The sequence below is a fragment of the Amblyraja radiata genome, chromosome 11 (assembly GCF_010909765.2).
Source record: "Amblyraja radiata isolate CabotCenter1 chromosome 11, sAmbRad1.1.pri, whole genome shotgun sequence".
NCBI classification, from domain to species: Eukaryota; Metazoa; Chordata; class Chondrichthyes; order Rajiformes; family Rajidae; genus Amblyraja; species Amblyraja radiata.
The window spans coordinates 49,129,564-49,152,374 of NC_045966.1; the positions used below are offsets into that span (position 1 = coordinate 49,129,564).

General features: G+C 41.6%; 1 long non-coding RNA gene across 2 annotated transcripts in view; it reads right to left on the reverse strand.

Moving 5' to 3' along the window:
• Window positions 1-7,566: 7,566 nt before the first annotated feature.
• LOC116978611 overlaps window positions 7,567-22,811 on the reverse strand; it is an 80,887-nt gene continuing 65,642 nt past the window's right edge. For both annotated transcript variants that reach the window (XR_004413479.1, XR_004413478.1), the window contains 2 exons: window positions 14,264-14,353; window positions 7,567-9,174 (listed from right to left, as the gene is read on the reverse strand). This is a non-coding gene — a long non-coding RNA (uncharacterized LOC116978611). The remainder of the gene's footprint in view (window positions 9,175-14,263; window positions 14,354-22,811) is intronic.

The following is a 22,811-nucleotide window of genomic DNA, read 5'->3' on the forward strand; positions in this document are numbered from 1 at the left end:
GCGTTGGTGAACTTTCTTCTGGAAGGCGACTCCGGACTGTCAAAGCTGCCACAGCCAGACATAAAACCATCTTTTTTCCACAAGTAGTAGTTCTACTCAATAACCAACAATCTGTAGCCTCCTTTTGCACTGGTATTTTATTTAATTCACATGTTTAATCAATAATGTTTTATTATTAATGTTTAATGTTTTATGTATCATTTTTAACTGTCACTGTTTGTCATGTTGTCACTTACGAGCGGAGCACCAAGGCAAATTCCTTGTATGTGAATACTTGGCGAATCATCAGAGAAATACACGCTCTAGAAGTTAAACCATTGACTTTTTCCACTGCCATCCCCTCGATGAAGACAAGTTTATGGAGAACACTGGCTTTCCCTTCCTGAAATCAACAATCAGGTTCTTGGTCTTGCTAATATTAAGAATAAGATTTTTGTTCTGGCATAATTCATTCATTCAATATTATCTCCTTCCTGTACTCTGACTCATCATTACCCATTATTCATCCAATAACAGTGGTATCATCTGTGAATTGAAAAATGGTGTGGAGCTGTGACTGGCTATGAAGTCACGGGTATAGAGAGAGTGGAGCAGGTGACTGAGCACACAGCCTTGAGGTGCTCCTGTACTGATGGTTATTGAGGAGGAAGTGTTGTTGCCAAATCACACCTTATGGAGATCTGTCAGTGAAGAAGTCGAGGATCCATATACACACGGACGAGCAGTAACGCAGTTTTCTGAGTTTGGTGATTAGTTTAGAGGGAATGATGGTGTTGAATGCCGAGCTGAGTCGATGAACAACATCCCAACGGGTGTACTTTATTTGATGTTCGCAATATGGTCTCTTCTATGTTGACTAAGAGAACTCGAGGTAAAGGAGCCATTAGGAGGCAGTGACCATAATATGATCAATTTAAATCTACAATTTGAGAGGGAGAAGGGAAAATTGGAAGTGTCAGTATTACAATTAAATAAAGGGGGCTCTGGAGCCATGAAGGAGGAGCTGGCCAAAGTTGACTGGAAAGATACCCTTGCAGGGATGACAGTGGAACAACAATGGCAGGTATTTCTGGGAATAATTCAGAAGGTGCAGGATCAATTCATTCCAAAGAGGAAGAAAGATTCCAGGGGTGTAAGGAGTGGCCATGGATGACAAGTCAGGGACAGTATAAAAAGAAAAGAAAAGAAGTATAGTATAGCAAAGATGAGTGGGAAGCCAGAGGATTAGGAAACTTTTAACGGGCAACAGAAGATAACTAAAAACCAATACGGGGAGAAAAGATGAGGTACGAAGGTAAGCTAGCCAGGAATATAAAGGAGGATAGTAAAAGCTTCTTTATGTATATGAAGAGGAATAAATAAGTTCAGACCAAAGTTGGACCCTTGAAGAATGTAACAGGTGAATTTATTATGGGGAACAAGGACATGGCAGACGAGTTGAACAGGTACTTTGGATCCGTCTTCACTAAGGAAGACACAAACAATCTCCCTGATGTACTAGTGGCCAGAGGATCTAGGGTGATGGATGAACTGAAGGAAATTCACATTAGGCAGGAAATGGTGTTGGGTAGACTGATGGGACTGAAGGCTGATAAATCCCCAGGGCTTGATGGTCTGCATCCCAGGGTACTTAAGGAAGTGGCTCTAGAAATTGTGGATGCATTGGTGATCGTTTTCCAATTTTCTATAGATTCAGGATCAGTTCCTGTGGATTGGAGGGTAGCTAATGTTATCCCACTTTTAAAGAAAGGAGAGAGAAAATTGAATTATAGACCAGTTAGCCTGACATAGGTGGTGGGGAAGATGCTGGAGTCAATTATAAAAGATGAAATAGCGGCACATTTGGATAGCAGTAACAAGAACAGTCCGAGTCAGGATGGATTTACGAAGTGGAAATCATGCTTTTTTGAGGATGTAACTAGGAATATGGACAAGGGAGAGCCCGTGGATGTAGTGTACCTGGACTCTCAGAAAGCATTTGATAAGGTCCCACATAGGAGATTAGTGGGCAAAATTAGAGCACATGGTATTGGGGGTAGGGTATTGACATAGAAAATTGGTTGGCAAACAGGAAACAAAGAGTAGTGCCAGGCAGTGATTGGTGGGGTACCGCAAGGCTCGGTGCTGGGACCGCAGCTATATACAATATACATTAATGATTTAGATGAAGGGATTAAAAGTAACACTAGCAAAATTGCAGATGACACAAAGCTGGGTGGCAGTGTGAACTGTGAGGAGGATGCTATGAGGATGCAGGGTGACTTGGACAGGTTGGGTGAGGGGTGTGGATAAATGTGAGGTTATCCACTTTGGTGGCAAGAACAGGAAGGCAGATTATTATCTGAATGGTGCCATGTTGGGAAAAGGAGAAGTACAATGACATCCAGTGATCCTTGTTCGTCAGTCAATGAAAGTAAGCATGCAGGTACAGCAGGCAGTGAAGAAAGCGAATGGCATTTTGGCCTTCATAAGAAGAGGAGTTCAGTATAGGAACAAAGAGGTCCTTCTGCAGTTGTACAGGGCCCTAATGAGACCACACCTGGAGGATTATGTGCAGTTTTAGTCTCCAAATTTGAGGAAGGACATTCTTGCTATTGAGGGAGTGCAGCGTAGGTTCACGAAGTTAATTCCCAGGATGGTGGGACTGTTATATGTTGATAGAATGGAGCGGCTGGACTTGTATACTCTGGAATTTGGAAGGATGAGCGGAGATCTCATTGAAACATATAAGATTATTAAGGGTTAGGACACTTTAGAGGCAGGAGATGTTGGGAGAGTCTGGAACCAGGTGCCACAGTTTAAGAATAAGGGGTAAGCCATTTAGAACAGAGGGTTGTGAATCTGTGGAATTTTCTGCCTCAGATGGCAGTGGAGGCCAATTCTTTGGATGCTTTCAAGAGAGAGTTAAATAGCGCTCTTTAGCCCCTGTCCCACTTTACGAGGTAATTCAAGAGTTCTCCCAAGTTTTCCCCTGATCCAAACTCGGAGAATGTCCGTAGTGGGTCCGTAGGAGTTTGTGGATTTCTTGTAGCGGCTTGTAATGCTAACGGTAGGTACTCGGGACATCCGGTAAATTTGTGACGTTTTTTCATCCCTCCAAAAAATGTCCACGAGTAAAAAAATACTCATGATGAAAAAAATTGTTACTTTTTACTCGTAAGTGCCGCTAGGAAACATCCACGAACTCCTACGGACATTCTCCGAGTTCGAATCAGGGCAAAACTCGGGAGAACTCTTGAATTACCTCGTACAGTGGGACAGAGGCTTTAAAGATAGTGGAGTCAAGGGATATGGGGAGAAGACAGGAACGGGGTACAGATTGTGGATGATCAGCCATGATCACAGTGAATGGCGGTGCTGGCTCGAGGGGCTGAATGGCCTACACCTGCATTGTCTATAGTCTATTATCTGTTGTCTAATGCTGAAGTGTAGGAGAGAAGATAAAACAAAATGAAAAGTTAACATATATGATTAATACTTTCAATTTTAAAAATATTGAGAAAAAAACTATTGTAATAATTGTATCAGTTAACTATACAATATAAAACCAAGTTTAACAGAAATTAAACATTTCAATGTCGAATTAATTATACTTTCTAAATCACTGGACATTTCTACAAGTAAAAGATTAGGCGATAGCAACTTAAATGTTGTATTTCATGTTACCTTATTCATACTGTTCAATTTGTTAGTGCCGGTAATTGTCATTAGCACATTTTCCGTTCAAATACCAACTCAATTAAAATTAAACCCATTTTCATAAAATATATAACAAAATAGCAAATATTTATAAGCATTAATTTATGTTTGGTGAGGAACTGTTTTATAAATTGATACATTAACCCGTGTCTATTCCAGTCATGTTAACATCTAGTCAGTAGCCAAATTATTTTTTTAAAACCTCAGTCTAATAGAAATTTAAATCAGTCTGAAGAAGGGTCACAACCCGAAACGTCACCCATTACTTCTCTCCAGAGATGTTGCCAGTCCCACTGAGTTACTCCAGCTTTCTCTGTCTATCTAGATAAGCATATACTGACTTGACCACAAGGTGTCATCTTAGTCTGTAAAATGAAAAACTCCATTGTTACTTGTTCAAAATGGCCATTCCTGAACTGACTACTAAACTTGTCTCCAATATTAATTCTTCATTACAGGAATATGAACCTATCAGAATCAGAGTCCATGGAAAAATCAATCACAGTTAAAAAATTCTGGTAGCAGATTTTAAGTCAATCAAATCCTCAGTGTTCAATTGTGCATGCACGAGGTATGTAAAATTAATTAGGAGGTCTCACCAAGCAAACAAAATCTATCACCTTGGCCAAGTTAATACCATTCTGGTCTCTGAATGAAAAGCTAGAATTGTGAAATCCCATTTCGGGTAAATGATGCATACTGAAGGAACATAGCATTAACAGAGTTGTTGTTCTTTAGGGAACTCAAACAAGATGTCCCAGTTGAATGTTAAATATCCCATAAATTACTTTGAAGAGCAAGCAACATTCAGTCTTCAATCAATATCATTAGAAAACACACCACTTTCTAGTTGCCAGTGGAAAACTTGCTTTGTACCAATGTATTGTTTCAGTTTCTATATGATCAAGATGAGTCAATTTCAAAAACACTTTGTCTACTCCACTGCGAAATCTCCTCAAGGTATGCCTACTTTGAAGAGGTTCTCCTCCTCCCTCCGAAAAAGAGTCTGAAGAAGGGTTTTGGCCTGAAACGTTGCCTATTTCCTTTGCTCCATAGATGTTGCTGCACCCGCTGAGTTTCTCCAGCACTTTTGTCTACCTTCAAAATTTATGACGCCATTCTCACAGAAGACTATTGAAATGCAAGTTTATATTTTGTTTCTCTATTACACTCTTAGTCCAGATAAGAATATTGCACTGTTACTCATTCATATTCTTTATACTACACATATGATAACGCAATAAAATAAAACATTTTAGCCATATTTATATTTTTCTATAATTGGGTTAACATTATGTAAATGATTCTTTATTAGTTTTATTTGATTACCTCACTGTTACCTAGAAATTATTCAAATCAAAAATTGTGCTTTAACTTTAGTTAATTCATTTTCTTAATCGAAATCATTACTCACTTGAAAGATCATCAAACTGGAAATTTAAATCTATTTCTCATTTTATAGGTGTATGAGCTATCATTGAGATGTTCTCCGTTTTATTTTAAATTTTCAGCATCTATTCTCCTTCGCTGTTGTTTTAGTATTTTTCTCTGTGGAGTCATGCAGTTTGAAAAAATATGTTTTCTGAACGAGAAGAAAAATGACGAATAACTTTAGCAGGTCATGGCAGATTAATGTAAATTTCTGGTCGACCACATGCTTAATGTCAGATTTGAGGTCTTGATCAAAGACTTTTCTTCAGTTGGCCAGACTATGTTTGCATACTAGAAAAAGGCAGCAGGGGGCCCTACCTTTCTGTATGCTTTGGAGACATGAGCTACTTACATCGGGCACCTCAAAGCACAGGAAAGGTACCACTAATGTTGTCTCCGCAAAATCCTCAATATCCATTGGCAAGATATTGTAAGTATTGTCACACTCCTCTCACATGTCCAAAAACACACTTTTCTCTGACTTCTGTTATAGCAAGCAATTTCCAGAAAGAAGAAAAGATGCTTCAAGAATGTTCTTATCGCCTTTCTGGAAAAAAGGTATAATTCTCACTATCTCATAAAAATCTTAACCTATGACTGCTCAAACTAGAGCAGGAGCATCTTAAGAAGGGCTTTGACTCAATACATCACCTATCTATTTTCTCCAGAGATGCTGCCTGACTCACTGAGTAACTCCAGCATTTTGTGTCTATCAATGAAAATCTTGCCTGTGGCAGCATCATAGGCATATCGACATAGACAAACACAAAAAAGCATAAATAATATATAATTTACCCATAAAATTCTGCGAAACAGTAAAAAGAAAAAAGAGGATTATAAATAAACTAGACATTAGTGCAAAACAGTGTTAGAGAATAAAACAAGTCCATGGTAGTGCAGGAAATAGTCCAAGGGGCTTTGATGTCAAGGTAGGATTAAAGTTGTGCGGGTTGTTCAAGAATCTGCAAGAATGTAGCTGTTCCTGGACCTGGTGATGTGTGACTTCAGGCTTAACAAGAAGAGGTCATGCTTCAGATTGTGGGGATCCTTAAAGACAGTTGCCACCTTTTTGAGGCAGTGCCTCAAGTAAATGCTGTCGCTGCTGGGGAAGGCTGTGCTCATGATAGGCTGGGCTAAATGCTCTATTCCCTGCAGGCTCCTGCATGCCTGTGCGTTGGAATTGCCATATCAGGCCACAATGCACAAATCGTGATACTTCAGCATCTGTAGAAGTTTGAGTATTCTGAGAAATACAAAATGTCATTAAAATTCTAAGAAAGTAGAAACGCTGGCATGCCTTATTTATGATGATATCTATGTGTAGCGGCAGATTTTTATATCGTTCAAGAGATTACTCCCTCTAGCCGCTAAATGGACTACATGGTTAAGGGGAATGTCTTTGTACGCATGCATGCTCTCCGTCGGGGACCTTCAGAGCTTCTTCATGGATTAATCTTCAAAACACAGTTTTTTGATTAATAAATTCTTTATTGTTGATGAAAAACAATAAGGTACATCCAAACTTCTTCCGACTCGTACACTATAATCTTCATCGAACTCCAGCTTATTGCATTAAAAGTTAGAAAACTCCTCTTGTCTCCGTTACGCTTTGCGTGGTCAAAGGGTAAACCTTCCCCATGTTGGTCCAAAACTAAACTAAAAACTAAGCTTCTGTGCAAGAAATTTAGCTCCAAACACACCCCAAAATACGTCATAAATCCCACCCACAATATAACGGGCAGTCTAAAATTTAAAGGCACATGCCATAATTAATGACACACAAAACAAGCCAAATGGCCACTACACTATGTGAGAGACCCAGGACAAGTCATCCGAGCTGTTAATGCCCAGGAATTTGTGGCTGCCAATTCACTCCATCACTGACCCACCAATGAAAACAGGTGTGTGGTCTCTCAAAGTCTTTCTTTTCGAAGGTACTGAAGAATTCCTTCGATAACGGAAACAGGAGATATCATTACGTGGTTTGACATTAGCTTCATATATTAGTCTGATGATTACATAATTTACAATCTGTATTTAATCTGTTTTTCCTGATTGTATGATTATCGTCATGAAGACATTTAATTTAAAACATCTTTGTCATAGTTCAGGCAGCATGATTCTTATGTTGCGAGAAACTAAGTGCGAGTGAAATCTATCTACTTTCATATATAGAAAGAAAAATCAGATATCACAGGAATTCAGTCTTTAATGGAAGTCATAGAAATACAAATCTCATTAATCTAAATTCATTGAAAAGAAATAGTAATTTGAAATTATATTTTAAATTGAGAATCATTTCAACGCTATTTGCTATTTTGGTATATTTGTTCAATGTACAAGAACTCAACCATCTTACTTCACATTGTGACTAAACCAATGGATTGCAAGATGAAAAGTTACATTATTTTTAAAAGTTTTTAATTTGTCTTTGTATAGTGTTTTTTTCTACTTTTCTCTCTTTTCGTCCAACTGCAATTGTTTACCTTATTCAGCCAATAGTTTTAGGTCGTCGAGGATGACAATTACAGGATTACTTTGAGATCATTGGACAGGAGAGATACACAGAGGACCAAACCTGCTTCATTTTGATAATGTTGCATTGTAACTTATTACATAATTGTTATCAATTAGATTCAGGTCTTGTATCCATGGAAAAGATATATGAGACAATTTCTGAAGCGTTATCTTTTGTTGGTGATGCTCCTTTAAATGTAATTACGTCATGAGATTAGTTCTCTCCAAGGTAATCACTATTATATCAAGAGCATTGCTTTCAGCAGATCAGAACCTCTTATCCAGCTGTAGTAGTACTGACATTGTAGTGGATAGCATGTTGTAAAATAGAATAAAGGGCATTCACATTAAGGCAGTCTTGTTTGACATTTTCCAAACTGCTCCTTCTTGTGGGCACCAACTTGTTTACTGTACTTTATATTTTTGCTTCTTTAATAAGAAGTGTTTGGATTGAAGATGACTTTGGCAGTGCTGAAAATTCCACGCATAATACAGTTGTCAGCCAATTGCTGGATATTCTGTGCTCTTTCCACCCACCATCCTTTCTATATAACATAAGTTTTTGTTGTATCTTGGCTTTTAGATGCCTGAGGATGTGCCTTTCTCTCTTGAGCTATGTGGGTGTTTTCAGTCCAAGAATGCCAGGCATTTATGATGTAGTAATTCCTGATCTTCTAGTAATGACATCAAACTGGTTTCATTGTTTTGAAGTAGAACAGTAATGAATCATTGCACCATGTAAGTTGATGATTCTTACACAAAACAGATACAAGACATAGAACCTTCTTGTCCCAGCACTAAATTACCCATCCAACAATCAGGATCGATAATGAGATCTTGTAATGTGATTCATCTTCTATCAGGAGGGTCTACTGTCAGTGATGAAACCCACCAATGCCTCCAATACAACCCTCTGAGTGTTGGAAAATCAAGAATCCAAACCTGCCACCAATCACATGGTCTACCAATAAGAATGATTCCTTTTATGTATTAGAAACATGGACGACTCACAGTTAAAACTTCAAAACATTGGAGATGTACCACAATTATTGCCTGGGAAAAACCTTCCAAATCCATTTGCAGGATAGGCAAACCAACAATATCTCCAAGCCCAACTTACCTAACTTTAAAGCTCTGACAACATTCAACTAAATCCGATAAATGAGCCATATTGACCATATGCCAACTATGCCAAGGCAAAGCAATTCTCAGGTGGATGGAGAAAATACCTGTCAGCCCTTCTTATGAAGTTTGGCATCCCCAAACCAGCAGAAAAACATCCTAGAAGTCATCAAGCGCGTCAAGTCTCTTCAACAGAGGACATGGTGACAAAGTGCTTGCAGTGGAAGGGATGCACAATGATCCAATAATCTGTCCACCCCAATAAAATTCATATGTGCCACTTCTGCCAGAGTTTGCAGATCCTATTGGTCACTTCAGAAGCCACCGATTGTTGTAGAACGACGATATTCTTGTCCGCAGGAACTGCCTAAGCAAAAGGAATAAGAGTCAATTTATAGAATGTACCTTGAGGGGGTAAACACAAAAAAATTAAACTGTGCCATCATTTAATATTTAATTGAGACATTTATTTACAACCAACAATTCATGAACTTTGCTAGCATGCTTCTTTGTCTAACTGAAATGCAAGAACAGATTCATTAATTTTGAATTTAGAGATTGAGAAATACTTTGTATAAGTTCTAGGAGCAGAATTAGGCCATTTCAAGTCTACTCCGCCATTCAATCATGGCTGATCTATCTTTCCCTCTCAACCCCATTCTCCTGCTTTCGGCCCATAACCCCGGACACCCGTACTAATCAAGTTCCAATGATAACCATAATCAAGTGCATTTAAATAATTGTTAAATTCCAAAAATAGTACCCGATTTAATGTTTATCTCAATGAATCTCATGTGAGCTCTACATGAATTGGATGGATTGATTCTGCTTGGGACAAAGTGATCTTATAGCAGCTGACTGTTGAAACTGATCAATAATAATAGAAGCTTGATTTTATTTGTAACTCTTCCAAAGAGGTTAGGGTGGGAGAGGTGGTGTGGTAATGGTGGGAGCGGTATGCAGTTACGGTATCTGTGGCACATCATGACTCCTATCAATTGCACAAGTGGAGTTAAGACTGTGGATGGCTCAAATATAATCATGTATAGTCTTTCCGCTGACTGGTTAGCACGCAACAAAAAAACTTTTCACTGCACCTCAGTACATGTACAATAACTAAACTAAACTAAATTAGAATTAATGTCATATTTTAGTCAAACATTTTAAATATAGCAGTATTGGTTTGCTTGAAAAGGTGAGCAAAATATTCTGCAATAGTCCATTAAGTATATTTATGTTTACAATGTCAAGGTCATCCGAACAAAATTTAAATAAAATAAAATATAGAAAATTACGCATTTTCTTTGCATGCAAACTGTTATCCCCGGTGCTTTGAAATTTTCGTCTTAATCTTTGCGTGAATTTTCAATCTCTTCCTCACCATTAAAATGGGTGAGATTGAGGATTGAACAAAACCCAACTCCTAGTGGCGGCGCGGCTCTGGCTGCAGCGGCTCTCCGGCAGTCCTGTTTGTTTTGTGTTTTTTGGGTTGTTTATTTTCGTTTTGGTTAGTCTAGTTTTGGTTTTTAGTTTGTGTTTTTTGGGGGGGGGGTTGAAACGGGGCTTGCTGTCTCTCCCTGCGGGGGAATGCGACTTTTTTGTCGTATTCCCCTTCTCTGCCTCCGTCTGCGCTGAGGCCTAATGGCGGAGCTGGCGACCTCGAGGCTCAGGAGGCAGAGCCCGCCAGGACTCGCACAGCCGCTCCCGTGAGGACGGCCCGGCTCGGGGCTGGAACAGGGCTTCCGTGAGGGGCTGTGACGGCCGGCCCGAGGGAAGGAACGGTGCTCCCGTCGGAGTGGACGAGCTGCGGTGGAGGTACGTGCGTTTCCCAGACCCGAGGGAGGAGCGGAGCACGGTCGGGGCGGCCCAGACCCGAGGGAGGAGCTGTGCCCGGCGGGGCGGCCAAGACCCGAGGGATGGAGCGGTTCCGGCGGGGCGGCACAGCCCGAGGGAGGAGCGGCGCCCGGTCGGGGCGGCCCAGCAAGAGGGAGGAGCGGCGCCAGTCGGGGCGGCCTGCGCGCGAGGGAGGAGCGGTGACAGGTAGGGGCGGCCCAGCCCATGGGGAGGAGCGGTGACCAGTAGGGGCGGACAAGCCGAGGGAGGAGCGGTGGCCCAGTCGGGGCGGCCTGGCGCGAGGGAGGAGCGGCGGCCTGGCGCGAGGCTGAGACGGTGGCAGTACTCACGTGAGGGCGATCCGGCTCGGGGCTGGAACGATGCTCTGGGGGCTGGGACGGCAGTTCTGGTGGCGGTGGCCTGAGACCGGGGTTCGGCCGCGGGCCAGCGGCTGCGTCAGCAGGTCTGGTGAGCGGCAGCTTCGACTACCCCGGGCCGCGGTGTTTGAGCCGTGGGACAGGTTTTAACATCGCCCGGGGGGTATCGCCTCAGCGCAGAAGGAGAAGAGGAGGGAAGAGACTGCAGCCCTAAGACTTTTGCCTCCATCACAGTGAGGAGATGTTGGGTGGACTCACTGTGGTGGATGTTAATATGTGTTTATTGTTGTTTTTTTATTGTATTGTATTGTATGTATGACTGCTTCAATTTCGTTCAGACTTCGGTCTGGATGACAATAAAAGGCTATCTTATCTTATATGCTTATCTTATAAGCATGTGAGATCAGAAGCCAATTGTCACAAGTGTGCCAAATTTGCATCATTGGGTTGCCTAAGTTAACTTATCTGGAAAGGTTGACTGGGATGTTTCTGGTGAGACCCTCGTGTTTGAATCCTGTGTAGTCAAACTTGTCATTCCAAGGTCTGGGAAACTCAACAGGTCTTAGAAGGCAAAAATAACAAAACCCAAAAAGTAAACGTGTTTTAAGAAAACTATACTTGGACTAAGAAGAGAAGTGTTGCCTCTCTCCCCACTACTTGCTTAAGAGTTCTATTGGCAAACATTCTGTCACAATCAGCCTACCACCCACCTCAAATACCTATGATCTTTGCTGGCACACTGATTACAACCCTCCAGGTATTGATCTGATTGCCCTTGCCTTGCGACCAACCATTATAAAATATTCCCTAAATGCTTGGGGCAGCTCCAAAGACTTCCGCCAGTGACTTTCCAAACCGATATCTAGTCTCTGTCTGTCAGTGTCTCCAAAACTAAACTGCTTGGTGTTATTCATTTTTAAAAAAGAGTGCTTGTTGTTATGTTTCTGACTCATTCAGGCTCTCCTACCCCTCCGCTTTCCCCATATCACCCCATTGAAAACACGTTGCACATAAATATCAGGGCAATGATTTTTTTAGACTTTCTCAGTTGATAGGAGGAAACAAATCCAGGCTACATTGACAAAGATTTAGCATTTCCCAAATGCCCAAATCTAGTTTATTATTGTATGTATTCACAGAAGTAAAATGCTTAAATGATAGCTAAGTAGATTTAGTGAGAATCTTTCGGGACCCCTGTTGAAGAGATCATAAATGAAAAGCAATGAAGTCTGTATACTCCTAGGAAATTTATTGCCACAAAGGTCCAAAAGACCTTGTATTAGGGGCCTGCCTATGCCCTGAAGAGCTGAGACTGACATTGTGTATGTCTCGGTGACAACGTGTGTCTAATTGCCTTATCTTTCATGTATTTCATGCATAACTCCTCTCTTTTAAGTAGATGGTAGTTTTGTGTGTTATTCTCTGATGATTCCAAGGAATCTGAGCACATCTGTTCAAATATCAGTCATCAGGCGGAATGCTGGTCAACATTAATTACCACTTCTAGCTTTGCTGCTGCATAATCAGCATAAGATTTACTTTCAACAAGTAGTAAATATATTTTCTCAGTTTGTTTATCGGTATTGATAATAGTCCAGACAATCAATTCCAAAATGTTTTCTAATATAAATATGGAATATTAGCTTATAGAATCAGCTAAATAAATGAATGTTTAATGCATTTGTTTAATACTTCTTTATCTGATATCTTAATTTATTTTAAATGGAGCGTACCTTTGTTAAAAATGCAGACTGGGGGAAATCATACAAACCTATCATATTCAAGCATTAATATTTGTAACAGTAATTTATAATGTATGGTTAAAGTAATTTAGAGGACATGGTTAAACTATAATGGTCCATGACTGTGTGCAGGATGGTGGCGCAGCGGTAGATTTGCTGCCTTACAATGCCAGAGACCTGGGTTAGTTTTTGACTGCGGAGCTGTCTGTATGGAGTTTGTACGTTCTCCACATGACCACGTGGGTTTTCCCTGGGTGTTCCAGTTTCCTTCCACACTCCAAAAACGTACAGTTTGTAGAATGATTGGCGTCGGTAATGATTGTAAATTGTCCCTAGTGTGTAAGATAGTGCTATGTTATGGGCTGATTGCTGGTCGGCGTAGACTTGTTGGGCCGAACAGTCTGTTTCGACGATGTATCTCTAAACTAAACTAAAAGACTGATATTTGTAGAGTACTTTACACTATGCACAGCTCTGAGTCTTATCGTCAATTATAAATTGTGTCATTTCAGTGACAATGAATTGCAAAATATTCATGCTTGGACAGCTGCAAACGTCCACACCTTTTGTAGGTACTTTTCCGTATTGTGAGATTGCAAATGGTCAAGTCCACTTTCTCATCATTAAACAGCTATTCGTACTTGAGGAGAAGCCAAAATAGCATGTATCTACTCAAGGTAAGCCTGCATTTTTAGCATGAGCATGCTTGAATGTCAGCATGCCACGTTCATTTGTGAGTTATATTAGGTTTTCAATGATTTAAGCCAAAAAACACTTGCATTGATGCTAAAGTAACAGCACATTTGTGCTCAATGAATCAAATTAATCTAAATTCTGATAAAACAACAAATTAATGTTATTCTCATGTTTGTGGCCAGAGAAAGAAATCTGACATTCTATTTAAATCTCAGTGAGTGAATACCAGTTATATTGAATTGCATCCCAGCCTCAATCACAACCCAAATATGTACACATTTGCAATTGCATAGCTATGCATGATTTTGAAAATATCTTTATAAAAGTGTGAACAATAACTATCAAATAAATTACTTGGGCAATTCTTTCAGAGGTGCAGGCAGACTAGGCCAAGTAGTATTGTCTATTCTTCATTGTCTATTCTTCATTGTCTATTCTATCTAAGCATTATAATTCAGTTATTAATCTAACAAAAATGCATAAATTCCATTTTTTGTTAGGTTTTTTAAAGGAATGTTGTCGTTATACCTGGTTTTAGCAAAAAATAAAGGATTATGTTCACTTCCTAGAACAGTACAGTACAACAAGGACCTTCTGTCCATCATGTTTGCACTGAATGCGATGCCAGTCTAACTAATCGCTTCTGCTTACACAAGGACCGTATCCTTCTATTCCCTGCCTATTCATATGTCTACTTGTTTCTGAAAGTTATATCATATTGACATTGTAAACTGGCTAATATTTATCTTTGGTTAGACAAACTGCACAACTAAGAAGTTAGATATTAATCCTTATGCAAGACAGGAACAGTGTGGTAACAGCATTCAGATGGAGTTGTAAACCTACCTTCCCAATTCAGCTCCACTGACATTTCTCCTCGGGTCTTTAAATGGGTAGCTGATGCACTTGTCCAAATGAACAGGATGTTCCATTGATCTGTCCAAATCAATAACAGATGGATATAAAAACCCAGTGCTTTTTTCAATACCTACTTTAAAACTTGATCAGATACACTTCTCTGTGAATGAAAATAATGTAATTCCAGAATTACTGACCCAACTAGCGTCATGGCCTGTTATCCAAGACCTGCCCTCATTGTGCCAGATCAACCTCAGTCATAGAGTCATAGAGTGATATAGTGTGGAAACAGGCCCTTCGGCCCAACTCCCCCACACCGGCCAACAATGTACCAGCTACACTAGTCCCACTTCCCTGTGCTTGGTCCATATCCCTCCAAACCTGTTCTATCCATGTACCTGTCTAACTGTTTCTTCAATGTTGGGATAGTACCAGCCTCAACTACCTCCTCTGGCAGCTTATTCCATACACCCACCATCATTTGTGTGAACAACTTACCCTTGGATTCCTATTAAATCTTTTCCCCATCACTTTGAACCTATGTCTTCTGGTCCTCGATTCCCCTACTCATAGAAACATAGAAACAAAGAAAATAGGTGCATGAGTAGGCCATTCGGCCCTTCGAGCCTGCACCGCCATTCGATATGATCATGGCTGATCATCCAACTCAGTATCCCATCGCTGCCTTCTCTCCATACCCCCTGATCCCTTCAGCCACAAGGGCCACATCTAACTCACTCTTAAATATAGCCAATGAACTGGCCTCAACTACCTTCTGTGGCAGGGAATTCCACAGATTCACCACTCTGTGTAAAAAATGATTTTTTCATCTCGGTCCTAAAATACTTCCCTCTTATCCTTAAACTGTGACCCTAGTTCTGGACTTCCACAACATCGGGAATAATCTTCCTGCATCTAGCCTGTCCAACCCCTTAAGAATTTTGTAAGTTTCTATAAGATCCCCCCTCAATCTTCTAAATTCTAGCGTGTACAAGCCGAGTCTATCCAGTCTTTCTTCATATGAAAGTCCTGCCATCCCAGGAATCAGTCTGGTGAACCTTCTCTGTACTCCCTCTATGGCAAGACTCTTGGCAAAAGACTGTGCATCTACGCGATCCCCAGTTTGACAAGGCCAAGGGGAAGGAGAGGCGCAGGCTGGTCCAGGAGGAAGTGAGGGCAGTGGTGGAGGAGGAGAGGTCTACCAGAGCAGTTGGATTGAGGCAGCAGGGAGCCTGGACAAGGTGGGAGCAGGCCATGGACCGAAAAGTCACATGGACTGAGCTCTGGCAGGCTGAACCACAGCGCATCAAGTTCCTGGTCCAGGCAGTGTATGATGTTCTGCCCAGCCCATCGAACCTCTTCATCTGGGGCAAAGCGGAATCTCCAGATTGCCCGCAATGCTCAGGCAAGGGGACGTTGGAACACATCCTGAGCTGTTGCCCAAAGGCTCTTGGGCAGGGCCGGTACACATGGCGTCACGACCAGGTTCTTAAACCCATTGCAGAAGCCATCAGCATGGGAATCAGCAGCTGCAGACGAGAACGCCCCACCACCCAGATGATCACCTTCGTGAAGGCCGGAGTGCAGCTGCCAAGAACCACAGCAGCCAGGAATCAGTCAGGAATCCTGGCAACTGCGCAGGACTGGCAGCTTTCCGTAGACCTGGTGAAACAGCTGAAGTTCCCACAGCACATTGCCACAACCACCCTGAGGCCAGATATCCTCCTGGTCTCAGAGGCGACCAAAAATATTGTCTTGTTGGAACTGACAGTGCCGTGGGAGGACCGTCTGGAGGAGGCCCACGAGAGGAAGATGGCCAAGTATGATGAGCTGGTCATAGACTACCACAAGCAGGGCTGGAAGGCAAGGTGTATGCCCATCGAGGTTGGCTGCAGAGGTTTTGCAGGGCAATCGCTCTACAAAGCCTTGAATGCACTGGGCATCAACGGAGTGGCGAGGAGAAAGGCCATCAAGAACACCACAGAGGCAGCGGAGAAGGCCTCGAGATGGCTCTGGATCAGGAGAGGAGGTCCATGGGGAGGAGCGAATGCCACCTGAACACAAGTCGTGGTCTGATCAACCACGGCTGGGTCGCCTGGGTGAGGGTGTCTGATGTTGAAAGACCCGAAACACCCAATGACCCCAGGTTACATCACTGATGATGTGTTCAGGAGCATCTATCGATGTATTTGTATTAAGATCTCCCCTTACCCTCCTGCACTCCTTCGAATAGAGACACAGCCTCCTCAACCTCTCTCTACAGCTCACACCCTCTACTCCTGGCAACATAATCATAAATATTTTCTGAACCGTTTCAAGTTTGACAATATCTTTCCTATAACATGGTGCCCAGAGCACAATATTCTAAATGCACTCTCACCAACGTCTTATACAACTTCAACCTGACCTCCCAACTTCTATACTCAATACACTGACTGATGAAGGCCAAAGTGCCAAAATCCTTTTTGATCACCTTATCTGCCTGCAACTCTACCTTCAAGGACCATGCACCTGTACTCCTAGATCCGCCTGCTCTTCACACTGCACAGAGGCCTACCATTCACAGTGTAGGTCCTGCCCTTGTTCAATGTCTCAAAATGCAACATCTCACACTTCTCTGTATTAAATTCCATCAACGATTCCTCAGCCCACCTGGCCAATCAATCCAGATCCTGCTGCAATCATTCACAACCATCTTCACTATTTGCAAAACCACTAACTTTTGTATCATCAGCAAACTTGCTAATCTTGCCCTGTATGTTCTCATCCAAATCATTGATGTAGATGACAAACAGTAAAGGGCCCAGCACCGAACCCTGAGGCACACCACTAGTCACAGGCATCCAGTCTGTGAAGCAACCTTCCACCATTACCCTCTGCTTCCTTCCATGGAGCCAATTTGCTATCCATTTAGCTATCTCTCTTTGGATCCCATGTGATCTAACCTTCCAGAGCAGCCTACTATGCAGAACCTTGTTGAACGCCTTACTGAAGTCCATGTACACAACATCTACATCTCTGCCCTCATCAACCTTTTTGGTCACGCGTTCAAAAAAAATCAATCAGATTTGTGAGACGACCTCCCACAAACAAAACCATGCTGGCTATCCCTAATCGGCCCTTGCCCATCCAAATGCCTGTATATCCTATCCCTCAGAATACTCTCCAGTAACTTACCAATTACAGATGTTAAGCTCACCGGCCTACAGTTCCCAGCATTTTCCCTGCAGCCCTTCTTGAAAAAAGGCACAACATTTGCCACCCTCGTCTTCCAGCACCTCTCCTGTATTTAAGGACGACTCGTAAATTTCAACCAGTGCTTCCGCAATTTCCTCTCTAGTTTCCCACAATGTCCTCGGATAAATCAGATCAGGCCCTGGAGATTTGTCTATCTTCAAACACGACAGTACCTTCAGTACCTTCAGTACTTTTTCGACAGTAATCCTCAGTGTGCCCTGAAACTGTGCCAGGTTACATGCAGTGAAGCTACAGAGACAATAATTGAAATGCAATATACTGTACATGTGCTTCCCAATGGCTAAAATATGCTTCAACTTACCCTCAACCAGTTTTATAAACAACAAATGAATAAGTGAGTACATAATTCTGTTAGTGTTGGTTGGCAGAGATCTGTTAGCCAAGACACAAGTAAATTAAGCATTCATCTGAGAATAATAGATGCAAGTCAATTTATTATATTTTTCATGAGGTAATATCTCTGGCAATATAATGCTCCCTTTGTTAGGACATTGATTTGCCATTCTAATTCACAAGCTTACATTATAGTGGAGCATAAATTTAATTACTGTAAATTTGTTTTTCTCTGAACATTATTAATTTTGACCATTTTGGATATGGAAATTCATCAATTAGTTAAGAGTTAACCCATCTTTGATGAAGTCTGGTGTTTTTCCAGCTTTCAAAATCAAGGAAATCAAGATCTACCTGAGTGAAGAAGGGTTCCCTAGTTCATTGCTGGGATTGGCTTATCTGTTGAAGATGTAAGGACGTACTTTCTACGAGATTTCTTTCATTTATGGATGTTGAAATATAACACTAGCTCCTATTAATGACCCAACACACTTTTAATTCACTTTTTGATCCATGAATATGTACATTTAAAGGAACCACTGGAAAGAGGGCCCTTGTAATTTTAAGAATAATGCAGTTAACAGCATCCTATCAAGTTTAAAGAGAGGCAGGAACAAGCAACTACAAAAGGAGCAAAAACAGGACCCTGTTGAGTTTAAAGGCAACGTGGGAAATGGAATGCTGATGTATTTACAGAGAGTGCTGGAAATAGGATCCCAGTAAGTTAAAAGAGAGTATATGAAACAGGGCCCTCATGAGTTTAATGGAAGTGCAAGACAGGGGCCCAGTTACTTTGCAGAAACAAAAGAGACTGCAGATGCTGGAATCCTCAGTAAATGCAGGGAAATGGCCACAAAGAGCTTAATGGGAACATGGAAAGTAGGGCCCAATGAATTTAAAATGAGCTCAGCCAATATATACCTTCATTTTCAATTGTGCATTCCCGTCACCAGAATCAAAGGCACCCCATTTATATTTCAGATTTCCAGCACACCCCTCGATTATTTTTGATATTGAAGGATAGTTAAGGATAGTTAATGGGCATGATGGTCTCCAGATGTTTTAACAATTAAGTACATGGGCCTGAAATTGGATCACATAGCACCATATGTTTATGCTGTGCCGTTCAATTTCAATTAGCCTTAATTGCGAGAGGATTTGAGTTTAGGAGCAAGGAGGTCCTACTGCAGTTGCACAGGGACCTGGTGAGACCGCACATGGAGTATTGTGTGCAATTTTGGTCTCCTAATTTAAGGAAGGACATTATTGTTATCGAGGGAGTACAGCGTAGGTTCACCAGGTTAATTCCCAGGATGGCGGGACTGACATGATGAAAGAAAGGGTCGATTGGGCTTGTATTCACTGAAATTTAGAAGGATGAGAGGGGATCTTATAGAAACATATAAAATTCTGGGGCAGGCTAGATGCTGGAAAACTGTTCCTGATGTTGGGGGAGTCCAGAACCAGGGGTCACAGTTTAAGAATGTGTAGGCAATTTAGGGCTGAGATGAAGAAAAACATTTTCACCCAGAGAGTTGTGAATTTGTGGAAATCTCTGCCACAGAAGGCAGTGGAGGCCAATTCACTTGATGTTTACAGAAGAGAGTTAGGTTTAGCTCTTAGCGCTAAAGGAATCAAGGGATATGGGGGAAAAGCCGGAACAGACAACTGATTTTAGATGATCAGCCATGACCATATTGAATGGCGGTGCTGGCTCGAAGGGCCAAATGGCCTACTCCTGCACCTATTTTTCTATTTCTTTGTTTCTATGTAATTTTTTTAAAAGCACTAAAGAAAATCACGGCTTTCGGCATTTTCCACAAAGCCCACAGTTTTCCTTCTTGGTTTCCTTAACACTGATTTGTAACAGCACAGAGGATTCCTGTATGGAGATCAGTGTCCAAAACCTGGAAGACCCACATCTATGCTCTTCCATGATTTTAGATCACGTTGATGATTTGTGAAAATGATGCAACCCACTCATAACTAAGCAGACCTTCGCAGCATTATTGTCACTTGCAGTAGACCTGATTGATCAAATCCCAGGCCATAGCACTGGACTCTTTAAATAAGATACCTGCTTGGTGCAGTAAGAAAGTAACAAATCACTGGATGGATTTAAGAGAGAGTTAGATAGAGCTCTAGGGGCTAGTGGAGTCAAGGGATATGAGGAGAAGGCAGGCACGGGTTATTGATAGGGGACGATCAGCCATGCTCACAATGAATGGCGGTGCTGGCTCGAAGGGCCGAATGGCCTCCTCCTGCACCTATTTTCTATGTTTCTAAAGCAACTGGCCTGGATGGGCTGAGAAATCAACTGGCCTGCTTTGCCGTGGAAAGCAACTGGCCTGGATGGAGTCTGCAACCACGTCCTCACAACCTATGCGGATCAGCTGGTCATAGTGTTCCTGGACAAATTTAGTCTGCCTACTCCATTCTGAGATCCCACATGCATTAAGAAACCACTATCATAGCAAAATAAACGCCAGGTAGCCTACATTAATAACTACTGTATAGTTGCTCTGACATCCACCATTATGAAATGCTGTAAGAGGCTGGTCATGGCACACATTAACTCCAGTCTCCCCGACAGCCTTGATCCATTGCAGTTCACCTACTGTCACAATAGCGCCATGGCAAATGTCACTTCCCTAGCCCAACCCTCATCCTTGGAACATCTGGATAACAAGGACACCTATGTCAGGTTTCCATTTATTGACAATAACTCTGCCTTCACACCATAATACCAACCAAACTCATCTCCAAGCTCCCGGACGTAGGAGTTAGCATCTGCCTCTGCCTCTGGATCTGCGACTTCCTGACTCATAGAACGTAATCAGTGAGGATAGGCAACAAAACATCCTCCACGATAATTCTCAACACTGGTGCCCTGCAGTACTCTTGCTGACTAGGGTTTTATAAAGTTATCCCAATTTCTTTATTCAATGCCCCAACTAAAGGCGGCAAGGATCCCATAAGCATGTCTAATCATGTTGTCTCCCTTCATTACCATCTTCAATGATATGTGGAGGTACTCTGATGAAGTTTGTCTGTTCCTCAATATTCTCAAAATAATCCTACCATTCATGATGTATGTCCTAATCTCATTAGTGCTCCCAAGATTCTTCACCTCACATTTGTCTGGATTAAATTCCATCTGCCATTTTAAATCCATTTCACCAGAACATCAAAACATCTCTGCAGCCTAAGACTACCTTCTACATTGTAGAATACAGTATATTACAAACGACAAGGGTCCCAGCACTGATCCTTGTGCAACACCATTAAGGACAAGTATTCAATTTCAAAAACAACCCTCAACCAAGTGGATTTTCCTTTCCTTCCAAATTCTTTTGTACGGGTTAGGTTTGTCCATTAATCTAGCATTGCAGCCTATTTCATAGGTATAGGCGATGATATTTAGAATAATTTTGTTCTGTTCTTTCCCCACCAACCATCTTAGGACAGTCCTCTGATCCATTGTACTTCGATAAGTATTGTATTGTCATAAGTACTCTACTCATCTTCACCAGTTGCAATTATATTCTACCTTCAAGGGCAGCACATTGGTGCCGCGGTAGAGTTGCTGCCTAAAAGTGCCAGAGACCCAAGTTCGATCCTGACTATGGGTGCTGTCTATACAGCGTTTGTACATTCTCCCAGTGAGCTTGTGGGTTATCTCCGGGTGGTCCGGTTTCCTCCCACATCCTCCAAAGACGTACAGGTTTGTAGTTTAAATGGCTTTGGTAAAAGGTTGTAAATTGTCCCCAATGTGTAAGATAGTGTTAGTGTACTGGGTGATCACTGGACGGCATGAACTTGGTGAATTTCCACTCTCTGTGCCTAAAATCTAAGGTCTAACCTATTAGACAGAACTAATATCTGTGGGCTCAACTTCTCAACCTCTACCAAGGCTCCTTTACACATCTTGTAGTCAGTTAGAGCATTATTTTCCTTAACATGGGATTTTTTTCTGAGATTGTTTGGATGAACTATCCAGAAATTATTCCTCATTTTTATATGTTGGTGTATGTTTAGGAGATGCTCTAACTGAACATCTATGAACTATAGTAACTGAAGAAAGGGGTATTTCCTTTGACGTGGGAATCTAAGACTGTATGCTTCTGTAAAAGCTCCCAAATATTGCCCTCCCAGCACATAGAGTGCTATCTCTGGTCTTGTTTATATTTTCTTAATATTAGCCTGATTATTATTAGTTAGAATGATTTTGTTATAAAATCAGGTTGCTTACTTCAATTGCCTTGCCCTGCATGGCATTACTTGGCTTCCAGAAGATCCTTCAATCTGTCGAGGGTCATGTTACTAGAATCATAGAGATAGAGTTATGCCCCTGTCCCACTTAGGAAACCTGAACGGAAACCTCTGGAGACTTTGCGCCCCACCCAAGGTTTCCGTGCGATTCCCGGAGGTTGCAGGTGGTTGCCGAAGATTGCAGGTAGTGGAAGCAGGTAGGGAGACTGACAAAAACCTGCGGGAATCGCACGGAAACCTTGGATGGGGCGCAAAGTCTCCAGAGGTTTCCGTTCAGGTTTCCTAAGTGGGACAGGGGCATTATATATCATGGAATCAGGCCGTTCGGACCAACTTGCCCACACCAACCAACATGTCTCATCTACACTAGTTTGTGTTTGGCCCATATCCCTCCAAGAATCAGCTTTGAAAGATTGAGAGGTTAAATTGTCAACCAAATTCAAGGGGAATAAATTCATAAATCTAAAGCAAAATGGAAGCTACATTCAAGATAATTTCAACAGTTTATTGAACAAGTTCACAAACTAATATTATCTACAAAGTAACTCAATGCATGGCATTGAAGTTGGTTTTTAATTCCTTTCTCAGAATTCTACATTCAACTCATGATCTATATTTTTGCTTTCACTATCCCTTGCACTATTTAGCCTCAGGTTGCTCTCTCCACTCTTAT